This window comes from Garra rufa, chromosome 7 (genome assembly GCF_049309525.1).
Source record: "Garra rufa chromosome 7, GarRuf1.0, whole genome shotgun sequence".
NCBI lineage: Eukaryota > Metazoa > Chordata > Actinopteri > Cypriniformes > Cyprinidae > Garra > Garra rufa.
The window spans coordinates 3,973,513-3,986,867 of NC_133367.1; the positions used below are offsets into that span (position 1 = coordinate 3,973,513).

General features: G+C 39.2%; 1 long non-coding RNA gene across 1 annotated transcript; it reads right to left on the reverse strand.

Moving 5' to 3' along the window:
* Window positions 1-10,088: 10,088 nt before the first annotated feature.
* On the reverse strand, window positions 10,089-12,426 carry LOC141339273 (uncharacterized). The gene is made up of 3 exons (XR_012355919.1): window positions 11,688-12,426; window positions 11,377-11,519; window positions 10,089-10,482 (listed from the first exon to the last, which is right to left on the reverse strand). It is a non-coding gene; the product is annotated as an uncharacterized lncRNA (long non-coding RNA).
* Between the last annotated feature and the right edge of the window lie 929 nt (window positions 12,427-13,355).

The following is a 13,355-nucleotide window of genomic DNA, read 5'->3' on the forward strand; positions in this document are numbered from 1 at the left end:
TATTTAATATAACTAAATATAAGTACATATTTATTTTACATATATGTGTATGAAATTTTGATTTATAAATAGCATTAAAATCTACATATTTTGTTGTTAATTTGTTTTATGAAATAAAATTTTGATATTTTTTTGCATTTTATTCTTGTTATAATACTGAATTTTTATATATATATATATATATATATATATATATGTATACACACACACACACACACACACACACACACACACACACACACACACACACACACACACATACACACACACACACACACACACACACACACATATATATATATATAAAATTTTAAAAATGTTTAATTAAATATTATTTAATTTAATTAATTATAATTATTTTCAAGATTTTTAAAATAATTTTAATGTTATAATACACTTTTAAATAATTTCATATGTTGTATTATATATATATATATATATATATATATATATATATATATATATATTCTTTTTATATTATTTTATTTTATATACATGTAAATTACATTTGCAGCCTATATGTGTCAGGGGTGCGTGCAGGAGTAGACGAGACGATAGACAATATTTACAAAGTACAATATATTTAATATAAATCTCCGAATGGAACCAGGCAGGAACATACACACACATCTAGTTCACAAAAGGACCGACAGGGAACTGAAATCAAAGAGACTTTTAAAGACAGACTAATCAACAAACACAGGTGACACAGATGACTAATAATTACAAGGACAGGTGCAGGGAATCACAATGACGAAGGGCTAAACCAAATAACAGATCAACGGGGGGAAGACAAATGGGCAAAACCAATGACAAGACAGACAGAACTGTGACATTACGCCCCCCTCCGGAAAGGCGCGTCCTCGCGCCGTGGAAAAAAGAAAAAACGAGAGGGGCGGAAAAACCAGGAAACCAGAGTCAATGAAGGAGGGGGTTCCGGCGGAGGACGCAACCCCCGGAGGAGGACCAGAACAAAAGTCCAGGTGACACAAAAGACAGTCCATGGGGGCGACGACGGTGGGAGGAGCCAGGGAGGAAACAGGAGGGACCTGAAACAGGAGAGCAGGACCCAGATCGCAGCCAGGATGACTGCCCACGGAGGAGCCGACGGAGGGAGGAGCCATGGTGGAGGAAGGACCGCCGACTCCGTGGGGCCGACCGACAGAGGCAGAGCAGCTGGCAGAGGAACCCGAAGCGGAGATGGAGAGCCGAAGATCCAGGGCGACACCGCGGATCCGGAGGGCCAAGGCGGAACAGGAGGCTCTGGCGGCCGAGGCGGAGGCGGAGATCCGGAGGTCCGCGGCAGAGCCGGAGCGACAGAGGACGAAGGCGATGCTGACGGGAAGGAGGAGCCTGACAGAGCCGGAGGGACAGAGGAACGAGGCGAAGCCAGAGGAGTGGAGTCCCGAGGCGGCGGATGGTCGACGACTGACCAAGGCGGAGCCGGAAGGACGATGGAGCCCGGTGAAGCTGGTGGGCCGTCGGGCGACGGTGGAGAGGAGGGCGTCGAGAGCCGTGGTGGAACCGCAGGGTCGGAGGGCCGAGGTGGAGATCTGGACTCGTAGGCTGGAGGCGGAGCTGAGGGATCCTCCAACCATGCCACCGATGTAGGCTGGCATCCCTGCGGCGAGCCCACTGCAGAGATGGTGGGCTGAGGGTGAGCAAGGGTGCTGACCGATGACCTGGGAAACTTTGGACTGCTGGGCGGAGCCAGCGGGGACTCAGGACGGCTGGGCGGAACCAGCGGGGACTCAGGACGGCTGGGCGGAACCAGTGGGGACTCAGGACGGCTGGGCGGAACCAGCGGGGACCAGGCAGATTCAGACAGACGAGGGCGGGTGGGAGGGAAGTCTATGCAGGTCAGTGGCTCAGAGAAAAAGTCTATTAAGTCATATGATTTTATATCCTCGACTTCGGAAAAGAAGTCGATCAGGTCCCCAGAGTGTTCCATCTCACCCCCAGCGGAGTTGCAGTGGGCAGGGCTCTCCATTTCCCTCACTTGCTCCACGTCGCAATCCACCGTCACAGATGTAGAATCCGGCTCATGCACCTGGTCAGCCGGAGAGGGCTCTGGCTCTGTCGCTCCCGGCTCTAGTCCCTCATCCGCAGTGCGCTCGGGTTCCCGCTCTGCATGTCGGGGCGATGATTGGCTGCTCTCTGGGTCGTGAGTGGGGCTGACATCCTCCTCGACGAAGCCGACAGTCCAGGAAGATCCACTGGACGCCAGCACCCACTCGATGTATCCGGCAAGGCTCTCTCGAGGACCCTCCCCGGACAGCTGCGTCTTGATGTTATCATTTAATCCATTGCGGAAGAACGTGCACAAGCAGCTGTCCGGGTAGTGTGTTGATGGCACGAGGAACAGAAAGTCTCTGATGTGGTCCTCGAGAGAGCGGTTCCCCTGCTTCAGGAGGATGATGAAGATGTTGGGGTCATCCATGAGGAAAAAAAAATAAAACACTGATACAAAAAACGGAAAATAAACGCAGGGAGAGGTGCCAGGTAAACTGTAGTAGGTCGGTCCTTATGTCAGGGGTGCGTGCAGGAGTAGACGAGACGATAGGCAATATTTACAAAGTACAATATATTTAATATAAATGTCCGAATGGAACAAGGCTGGAACAAGGCAGGAACATACACACACATCTAGTTCACAAAAGGACCGACAGGGAACTGAAATCAAAGAGACTTTTAAAGACAGACTAATCAACAAACACAGGTGACACAGATGACTAATAATTACAAGGACAGGTGCAGGGAATCACAATGACGAAGGGCTAAACCAAATGACAGATCAACGGGGGGAAGACAAATGGGCAAAACCAATGACAAGACAGACAGAACTGTGACAATATGTAACATACATATGTAATTTTGTTTCGTTATAAACAGCATTAAAAATCTATATATATTTTGATAATATTTGTTATATGTATAATATTTTTATAAAAAAAAAAAAAGTCATAATTAAATTACATTATTGTTAACATAATAAAAAGTCCAGCAGTCAACATTTTAAGCGGATCAAAACCTTTCGTCAAAGTTGTCCTAAAACTTGTCATAGGACAACTTTGATTAACTTTTTTTTGACCCGCTTCAAATGCTGACTACTGTATAATTATATTAACATTAATTATTAAATTAATTAATAGATTTTGTTGTTTAATGAAACCTATGCTATAAATACACATGCTTGTTACATTAAACAACAATACACTTTGACATTTTCATAAAACATCAATTAATATATCATAAAGGATAGCAAACATGAACTACATATGTAGGCTGTAACTTTTAAAGGAACCGTACGTAGGATTGTGGCCAAAACTGGTACTGCAACCACTTTCAAAATACTGTAGAACAGTGTATCCCCTCCCTCTCCCCCCTGACTCCAGGTTGCCAGCTAAGCTGCAGGATCCAGCAGGAACGTAGGCTGCTACAAGGAGCTTCCAAGTGACGAGTCCTACACAGTAATTTTTTTTTCTTCTGTAAATTATGTTTATGCTTCCCGAGGGATGTTTTGCGAAGTAATTATGTATCGCAAAAATGTACTAATGGCGATTAGTGAAATATTTTGTAAAGATGTACTGTAATATAGTCGGAACATAGATTGTTTTCATACCCTGCTAGTGGTGCGATATAAAGCTTTTTATGAACGCATTTAGCATGGGTGACCGTGAAAAATCCACTGTGTACGGAAGCAAAGTTAGCCAAACATAGATGAATCTTACCTGTCCAGGAGAAAATGAGCAACGTTGGCATCTGTCTTCAAATTCTTCTCCGTTTTCAGCCGTCTCCATCTTTCAAAGGCATCTCCTATACAAATCCTTGTTTTATTTCGGACTTTGTCACGACGTATTTCGGATTCATAACGAGGTCTTTTAAGTTTCGTAACGTTAGACATGTTTTATCCGACACATTCGAAACTCTACTGACTTCGTGATTAGTAGATAGCTGGAAGGTGGCGCCTCAGAGCAAGTGTGCCGCACGAGTCTCGAAAAGTGAAGCCAAAAGTTTTCGATCGCCCCCCGGTGGCTGGCTGCAGTATAGGTCAGAAACCCCGCCCTCTCCATGTAATCTAATGCAGTGGTTCTCAATCCTGGTCCTGCATGTCTCTCTTACTTAACACACCTGATTGAGATCTTCAGCTTGTTAGTTCAGTTAATGGATCTCTACTAATGAGCTGATGATCTCAATCAGGTGTGTTAAATAAGGGAGACATGCAAAATGTGCAGAGCAGGGGTCCCCCAGGACCAGGATTGAGAACCACTGATCTAATGGGACGTGAGCCAAACTAAATAATCGAATTACACTTCAAATATTTTTTTTTCCAAAGATGGTTTCCATAGTGTGAGGTAGTTCTTATAATGCTGATTCATGTTCAAGTGTTCATTTTTCTAAAAGGTTCGCTTTTAGGTGGTTATTCAATGCTATAAAAACGGGGTGTGGTGTCATGATTGTGATCGTGCGATTGGGTCTGCGGGAGTTTGGGCGGGATTTTGATACCGCGGCTCCACCTCACGACACTACTGCGCAGACTCTGGCTCCAACCGAGTCTCTACTGCGCATGCACTGGCTCCAAATGACGTAATTTCCCCCAAGATGGCAGCGGCCATATCACTTTCCTATATGGAATGAAGCGGAGATGCGTCGTCCATCTTTTTTTTACAGTCTATGCCTCAAACCAAAACACAAAATGACAACAATAACATCAGTTGTGGGCTGCAACTTCCACTTTTAAATGACAATATCCTGGCCGGACCACTGTTGTCAGTGATATAAGTATTTGAAATGAACATGATTTCTTGTCTAGTGACATGTCAGGGCCATTTTATGATTAACTGAAATAAATTTCTTACACTTTAAACACTATTATGTTGGAGAAGCCAGTGTAAAACTTTAGCTATATAACTGCACGCGGCTTATAGAACCTTCACACTATCTTCTCCCGCTCTGTGAAACCCGCGAGTTTTAAACTACCGCTTCCGGCTGAGTAACGGCTGCACCGGCTGAGTTCCACATCCACAGTCTTCAGACCTTTCCAGGCCCGTGATCTGCCACTCTCCGCCAGCGGGATGATAGAAAGGTCCAATATCGCCAACGAGCTCGCTCATAACGCCGGACGGCCCGCTGGAGACAGATCGGCGGAAATCCCCGCTGCCACCTGTCCGCGCGTTCCTGCTTTATTGCCGTTATTCGGTAGTAATTCAGCGCGCCGCAGACACCCGAGAAATCCTATTAGAGGTGAGAGGAAAACAATAATGTTTTGTCGCAAGGATCCGCGGCTGCTGCTTATTTGGTTTGTGTTGATGTGAGAAACTACAGACTGACATTATCACACGCTTCAGGACATTTGCGCAGCTTAATGCCGTGTTATGTCGCTATTAATGGAGCATATATGCCGCAGCGGCCTCTGTTCCTACACTACAATGCTAATATGGCAAAACAAATCATATAAAGTTCATTTAGAGCGCCGTATTTCCCCGCTCTGTCTCCGTTGGAGAAGCAGACTTTGCACGTCTTTTCAAACCACTGCAATTTGTCTATTAAAGACTAATGAGATTATGGCAGGTTTTGTCTATCAAAGGCGACTAATTGCTCAATGCCGGTGAGTCAGTGCACGCGCGCTGCTTTCACGCGCGTCTTTGCCTCAATTAAGTATTTTAAGAGGCGCGTCGTCAAGAGATTTTAAATTAATGTAATTACACACCACCTCAAAGAATGAAACGATTGAATGTGGATTTCAGGCTTATTAAACATTATAGCATGTGATGGGGGAATATATGAAAAGAGAATAGTTTATTCCACACTTTCACTTTCACTTTCTATTTACATGTGTGTCTATTACATTTACAAAACTGAATAAGAATGCACGCTCTTCAGCTCTAAAAGTGACGGAAACTGTTCTGACTTAGTGTGCTGTATCTTTTCAGATTGATCCGACTTGTGGTTTTCATAAAACTGAAGATTCAAAATCATAAAAATCCCATAAATTTACATTAACAAAACCAGCCAAGACTATTTAAACTATCCAACTGTCAAAATTAAAAAACGCCAAAAATCCTTTGAGACTCAAACTTCCCTTCTATGGGCTATTTCTAATCTATTTAGACTTATTCAAGCTTCCATTCTAATCTATCTATCTATCTATCTATCTATCTATCTATCTATCTATCTATCTATCTATCTATCTATCTATCTATCTATCTATCTATCTATCTATCTATCTATCTGACTAGCCAAGCCTAACAACTAGTCTAAGGCATGCTTAAATCAACATGCTAATCATAATATCAATATGATAAAACATGCTTAAACATGATAGCAGTGTGTTCAATCAGGCTAACAATATGCCAGCAACATGTTAATCATTATACTAACATGTTATTAACATGCTAACAACATACTAGTAGCATGTTACCAACATGCTAACCACATTACAAACATATTAGCAACATGCTAACAACATAGTAGCAGGATGCTAACAACATGCTAATCATGCTAAAAAAACATGCTAACAATTTGTTAGTCATGTTAAAAACATGTTAACAACTTAAATCATGTTATCAATTTATTAAATATGGCAACAACCTGCTAAAAACATGCTAGCAACATTCTTATAATGCTAAAAACATGTCAATCATGGTAAAAACATGTTAACAACTTGTTAAATCATGTTATCAATGTGTTTTATAATGCTAACATGTTCATCATACTAACAGCATGCTAATCGTGTTTAAAAACATGCTAACAACATGTTAACCATGCAACAAACATGTTAGCAACATGCTAACAACATATTATCAGGATGCTAGCAACATGCTAATCGTGCTAGAAACATGCTAGCAACTTGTTAGTCATGTAAAAAATGTTAACTTGTTAAATCATGTTATCAATGTTAAATAATGCTAGCAACATGCTCATCTTGCTAGAAACATACGAATCATGTTAAAGCATGCTTACAACATGTCTATAATGTTACAAACATGTTAACAACATGCTAATAATGCTAACAAACATGTTAACAACTTGTTAAATCATGTTATCAATCTGTTAAATAATTTTAACGTTCGTCAAGCTAAAACATGCTAGCAACATGTTAATCAGGTTAGAAACATGCTAGCAACATGCTAATCACGTTAAAAACATGCTACCAACATGTCAATTACATTACAAGCATGTTAGCAACATGTTAATATCGCTAGTAACATGCAAATCATGCTAAAACGTCATGTTAAAACATGCTAGCAACAAACTGCTCATATTAAAACATGCTAACAAATTGCTCACGTTACAAACATGTTAACAACATGCTAAAACATACTAGCAGAATGCTAGCAGTGTTAAATCATGATAATATGTTAAGACATGTTAACAATGTGTTAAATCAGGCTAACAACATGATAATCATGCTAGAAACATGCTATCAACATGCTTAAGCTAAAAATATACTAGCAACAAGCTACTCACGTTAGTCATGTTACAAACATGTTAGCAACATGCTAATCATGCTAGCAAAATGCTAGCAATGTGTTAAATCAGGCTAACAAGTTATTAAATTTATAAAACTTAATAAGAATGCGCACAAAAACGAAAATGGGAGTGACGAAAACGCATAGTTGTTTGGTCCTTTTAACACAATTTAAATGTTTTTTAATGAAGTACTCCAGCGTATTTGAGTCAGCAACTGCTCTGTATCTCGATATCTGCGCACAATCAACTCCTGCATATGTTAACGCTGCTTTGCATTCACAACGAAGATTGGTCTCATGCTATTTATAACCAGCAGTCTTTAAAATCTCAGACGGGCCTCAGCATTGAAGCATTGAATCAGACACAATACATCATGGGCATGTTGAAGAAACAAGGTCACATGGTCTTTTTTAACTGTAGACGCTTTGAAATACGTTTGACCACAATCAAATCAGAGACTGCATTTAATCTAGTCCATGCGTCTGTGCGTTCAGATCCAATTCAAGACGCCAAACGTCTACAGCGATTGAAAGGAAAAGAAATCAATGTTTCCCTTCATAAATAAGTCAGACGGAGCATTATGTGCGACCTCAGACGCTCCTGGTTTGACCTCTGTGAATGAGAACAGCAATAAGAGCTCCTGAGCTCTTCATATTTTCTCAGCCAGACATACGTCAATTGGTAGAGATGCACTTTATCGCCAAAAGTATTGAGACACCCCCTTTCTAATGAACAGGTTTAACTACATTAGTCATTTCCATGAGTACAAATCCTAATGTTTACGCATGCAATGATATTCTAGGGAATTATGTGCTTCTAATTTTATAGCAACAGTTCGGACAGGATCCTTTTATATTCTAACGTGACAATGCCTCTGTGTATAAAGCAAGGTTCAAATAGAAATGACTGATTCAGTCAGTTTGAAAGAACTTGACTGGTCTGCAGTGTTACTTTAAATGCAGACCTTGAGCCAAAAACTCATCGCTAAACACCAATGACTTGCACATAAGTGTACAGTCATTTTAGACACTTCCAAAACTGGTGCAACAGAGATTGAAATAACATTTTTTTAATGAATTACGCTTCCATGTATTTAAAGTGCCTTTTTCTGTTCTAAAGATAGGGGTGTCCCAATCCTTTTATCCATATACTGTATGTACAAGTCATTGGTCTTTGGTGATGGAGTTTTTTGGCTCAAGGTCTGCATTTAAAGTCACACCAGAGGTGTTCAGCTGAAATTCGACTTGGCTTTATGCAGAAAGAGTCAAATTCTTCCACACTGACTGAATCTATCATTTCTCTATGAACCTTGCCTTATACAGTGGGGCAAAAATTATTTAGTCAGCCACCAAAGATGAGAGAGGCCTGCAATTTTCATCAAAGGTACAGTGCCTTGCGAAATTATTCATACCCCTTCGTTTTTTTTCACATTTTGTTATGTTGCTGCCTTATGTTAAACTACTTTAAATTACTTTTTTCCCCCCACATCAATCTACACTCCCTACTCCATAATGGCAAAGCAAAAAATAGGTTTTTAACATTTGTGCAAATTTATTAAAAATTAAAAACTGAAAAGATCCCGTTGCATAAGTATTCATACCCTTTTCTGGGACACTCGGAATTTCACTCAGGAGCATTCATATTGCTTCTAGATGTTACTACACTTGGAGTGGAGTTAAACTGTGGCAAATTCATTTGAATGAGTATGATTTAGAAAGGCACACACCTCTCAGAAAAGGTCTAACAGCTGAAAATGCATATCAGAGCAAAAACCAAGTCCTGAGGTCAAGATAACTGCCTGTAGAGCTCAGTGACAGACTTGTGTTAAGGCAATGATCTAGGGAAGAGTTCAGAAAAAAATCTGCTGCATTGAAGATTGAATCACATTGTCTGATTTTTAAAGAATTTATTTGCAAATTATGGTGGAAAATAAGTATTTGATCAATAACAAAAGTTCATCTCAATACTTTGTTACATACACTGTAAAAAATTTACTGTAAAATTTACAGCAAGTTACTGGCAACTTTGGTTGCCAGCAATACTGTAAATTTTTACAAGTGCACTGTAAATGATTAACTACAGTTTTACTGTAAAATTTACAGCAAGTTACTGGCAACTTTGGTTGCCAGCAATACTGTAAATTTTTACAAGTGCACTGTAAATGATTAACTACAGTTTTACTGTAAAATTTACAGCAAGTTACTGGCAACTTTGGTTGCCAGCAATACTGTAAATTTTTACAAGTGCACTGTAAATGATTAACTACAGTTTTACTGTTAAAATACAGCAATTTTCTGTATATATATACTAGCAACGATATATACATTATTTAAAGCTGCTACTGTGAAATTGCAGCAATAGTTTGCAATTTTACAAGTGTACTGGAAATCATTAAATAACGTTTCACTGTAAAAATATTGTACTACTTTAATTTGTATATTCTTTATTTGCAGTATTTATTTTCCAGATTGCTGAATAATAATGACTAGCAATTTAAACAATTTATTAACTGCATAAGCTTTAAACAATATTTAACTGCATAAAGTGTTGTATAGTATGAAACTCAGTGCACCTATTATTTAATAAAAACAAAAATAATAATAATTTGACACATCTTAATCTTGATAAACAGGTCCAATTTTATTTAAAAAATCTCTTATTTATTAACTCTCAAATTTGCATGAAAGAAATGTCATAGAACAGTGTATTCAGTATTATTCTGAATTCCAAAATAAATTGGGCATGAAAATATTTACTTGAAACATATTACGCTGCTAAATATTAAGGTTAACCAATATTTAGCCAAAGTTGAAACCAACATCAAGTTAACCAACATGGTTATAATTAAATGGTTCGAAATACCATAAAGACAGTGATGAATTTTCACAACTTCATGGACAGTCCAACATGGCCAAACAACAAGCCCTCAAGTGAGTCCAAAAAAACTTCTGATCGAAAAAGGAGAACAGTTCAGATCCAGATGCTGTTCCAGCCCAGGATGCAGAGTGGCTAAAAAAATATATAAAAGAACAAAAAGGGCAATACATTAGATATTTTACAAAACAATGATACAGTCAGACAAAGACAGAGGGATGACAGATACAGTCAAAGGCAGAGAGAGTGATGATTGTTACAGTTAGATCAGTATGATATTAAACAGTAAAACACTAAAATTGTGAAAAATATTACAATTTTTACAAGTTATTACAAGTTTTATATTTTACTATACTTTCAAATATAATTTATTTCTGAGATGCAAAGCTGAATGTTCAGCATCATTACACCAGTGTTGCATGATCTTTCAGAGATCATTCTCATTTATTATCAATATCCTGATTTATTGTCAATGTTATTGTCAATGTTGTCAGTGTATGTTTTGGAGCCTGTGATACTTTTTCAGGATTCTTTGATGAATAAGTTTCAAAGAACAGCAGTTATTTAAAATATACATTTTATCTAAAAATATAAATCTTTACAATCAATTTCAATGTAACATACTATATATAAGTATAATATATAAGATTCCTGAAAAAAGTATCACAGGTTAATAAAAATATTAAACAGCACAATTGCTTCTAACATTGATAATAAATCAGCATATACAATAATTTCTAAAGGATCACTAAAGGACATTGGAGTAATTAGAAGACTAGTGTATTGATGCTGAAAATTCAGAAATAAATTACATTTTTAAGTATATTAAAATGGATAAAACATTTTAATAATATTTCACAACATTATAGTTTTTTCTGTATTTTTTATCAATTAAATGCAGCCTTTATGAGCAGAAGATACTTATTTCAAAACATAAAACCTACTGATCACAAACTTTTGAACGCTAGTGTAGATAAAGGATAAAATAACATAATAAAAGGAAAAAGATCTTGGTGTATGTGTACTTACATGTCAGTAATTCTGCTGAAAATCCTTCGCATTGCAAAGAAAACTGGTAACTTGGGTTCACTTCTGCTGGTTTCTTCTGTGTTCTGTCGTTTTAGATGGGTCTTTTCCTTTCAACTTCTTTGTTTTTCTCTCAGGATAAATATCTACAAAACAGTCAGGAAGCAGACAATATGTAATTCACATTAGTTTTAGCTTTTGTACATCTGAATTATTCTCCCTAAAAAAACTCTCTCTACTTGAGTTGAGAAACATATTCTATCATATCTACATGTAAAATGCAGGTACTCAGATTGTTAGAATGCAACTATTACCTTTGTATGAACTCCAAAACTCCGTCTGTCTCCTCTTGATAACGTTAGTCCAGAATATGTAATATGCTGCGAACAGGCCAGACAGGACAATGGGCTGGATTAAGGCATTCTTCAAATCAAAGTTAGCAAAAAGCATTAACGTTACATTCAAACAATAAGCGAATAAGCAAGTTATCAAAGGTGCTAGTACATCTCACTGCTTACGTTAACCACTTTAACAGCACCGTTCAGAGTTTACGTGACACACATCCTCCGTGAGCGGCTGACCGCGAATCGCGAGCCCTAAATACGCGTTTTATTTCGGTGCCCGTGTTAACAGATGGCTGCCTGTGCAAATTTGTTGTACATCATAAAATAATCACGAGAAAGTGTGCTGATCAGCACGACGTCGCCGTGAATCACATCTTTTGCCAATGAAGCTTGTAATTCTTAACGTAGGAACCCAGAGATGTTACGCCTATAGCCGATATAAGGCAGGGGAATGTGTGTGTAATCCTTCCGCGACTGCAGTGCCGAATCCCCGCACAAGTCTCTCTCGTGCTCCGCGGACGGAGGATTCGTTAATCTGCGGTTACCGCGAATGTTTATGACACCTTATATTCTTTAATATTCTAATACAGTTACAAATTATGAAAAATAAAACAGAAATAAGACACTTACTTACCACAGTTATGAATCGTTCTTCTTGCTGCTCCCAAATGTCGACCGTTAAAGATAATCCCGCCTCTTTAGATTTGAAATTTACCAGAATGCATTGCGGTTTACAGCAATATGCTGTATTGGCTGTATTATAAGAAATACAACCCGCTGCTGTAAAATATTGCTGTAATTTTTACAGCAATTTGTTACAGTGTACCCTTTGTTGGCAATGACAGAGGTCAAACGTTTTCTGTAAGTCTTCACAAGGTTTTCATACACTGTTGCTGGTATTTTGACACATTCCTCCATGCAGATCTCCTCTAGAGCAGTGATGTTTTGGGGCTGTCGCTGGGCAACAGGGACTTCAACTCCCTCCAAAGGTTTTCTGTTGGGTTGAGATCTGGTGACTGGCTAGGCCACTCCAGGACCTTGAAATGCTTCTTACGAAGCCACTCCTTCGTTACCCGGGCGGTGTGTTTGGGATCATTGTCATGCTGAAAGACCCAGCCACGTTTCATCTTCAATGCCCTTGCTGATGGAAGGTGGTTTTCACTCAAAATCTGACGATACATGGCCCCATTAATTCTTTCCTTTACACGGATCAGTCGTCCTGGTCCCTTTGCAGAAACACAGCCCCAAAGCATGATGTTTCCACCCCCATGCTTCACAGTAGGTATGGTGTTCTTTGGATGCAACTCAGCATTCTTTCTCCTCCAAACACGACGAGTAGAGTTGTTACCAAAAAGTTCTATTTTGGTTTCATCTGACATTCTCCAAATCCTCTTCTGGATCATCCAAATGCTCTCTAGCAAACTTCAGATGGGACTGGACATGTACTGGCTTAAGCAGGGGGACATGTCTGGCACTTCAGGATTTGAGTCCCTGGCGGCGTGTTGTGTTGCTGATGGTAGCCTTTGTTACTTTGGTCACAGCTCTCTGCAGGTCATTCACTAGGTCCCCCCGTGTGCTTCTGGAATTTTTGCTCACCGTTCTTGTGATCGTTTTGACCCCATTAATACAGGTAACGAG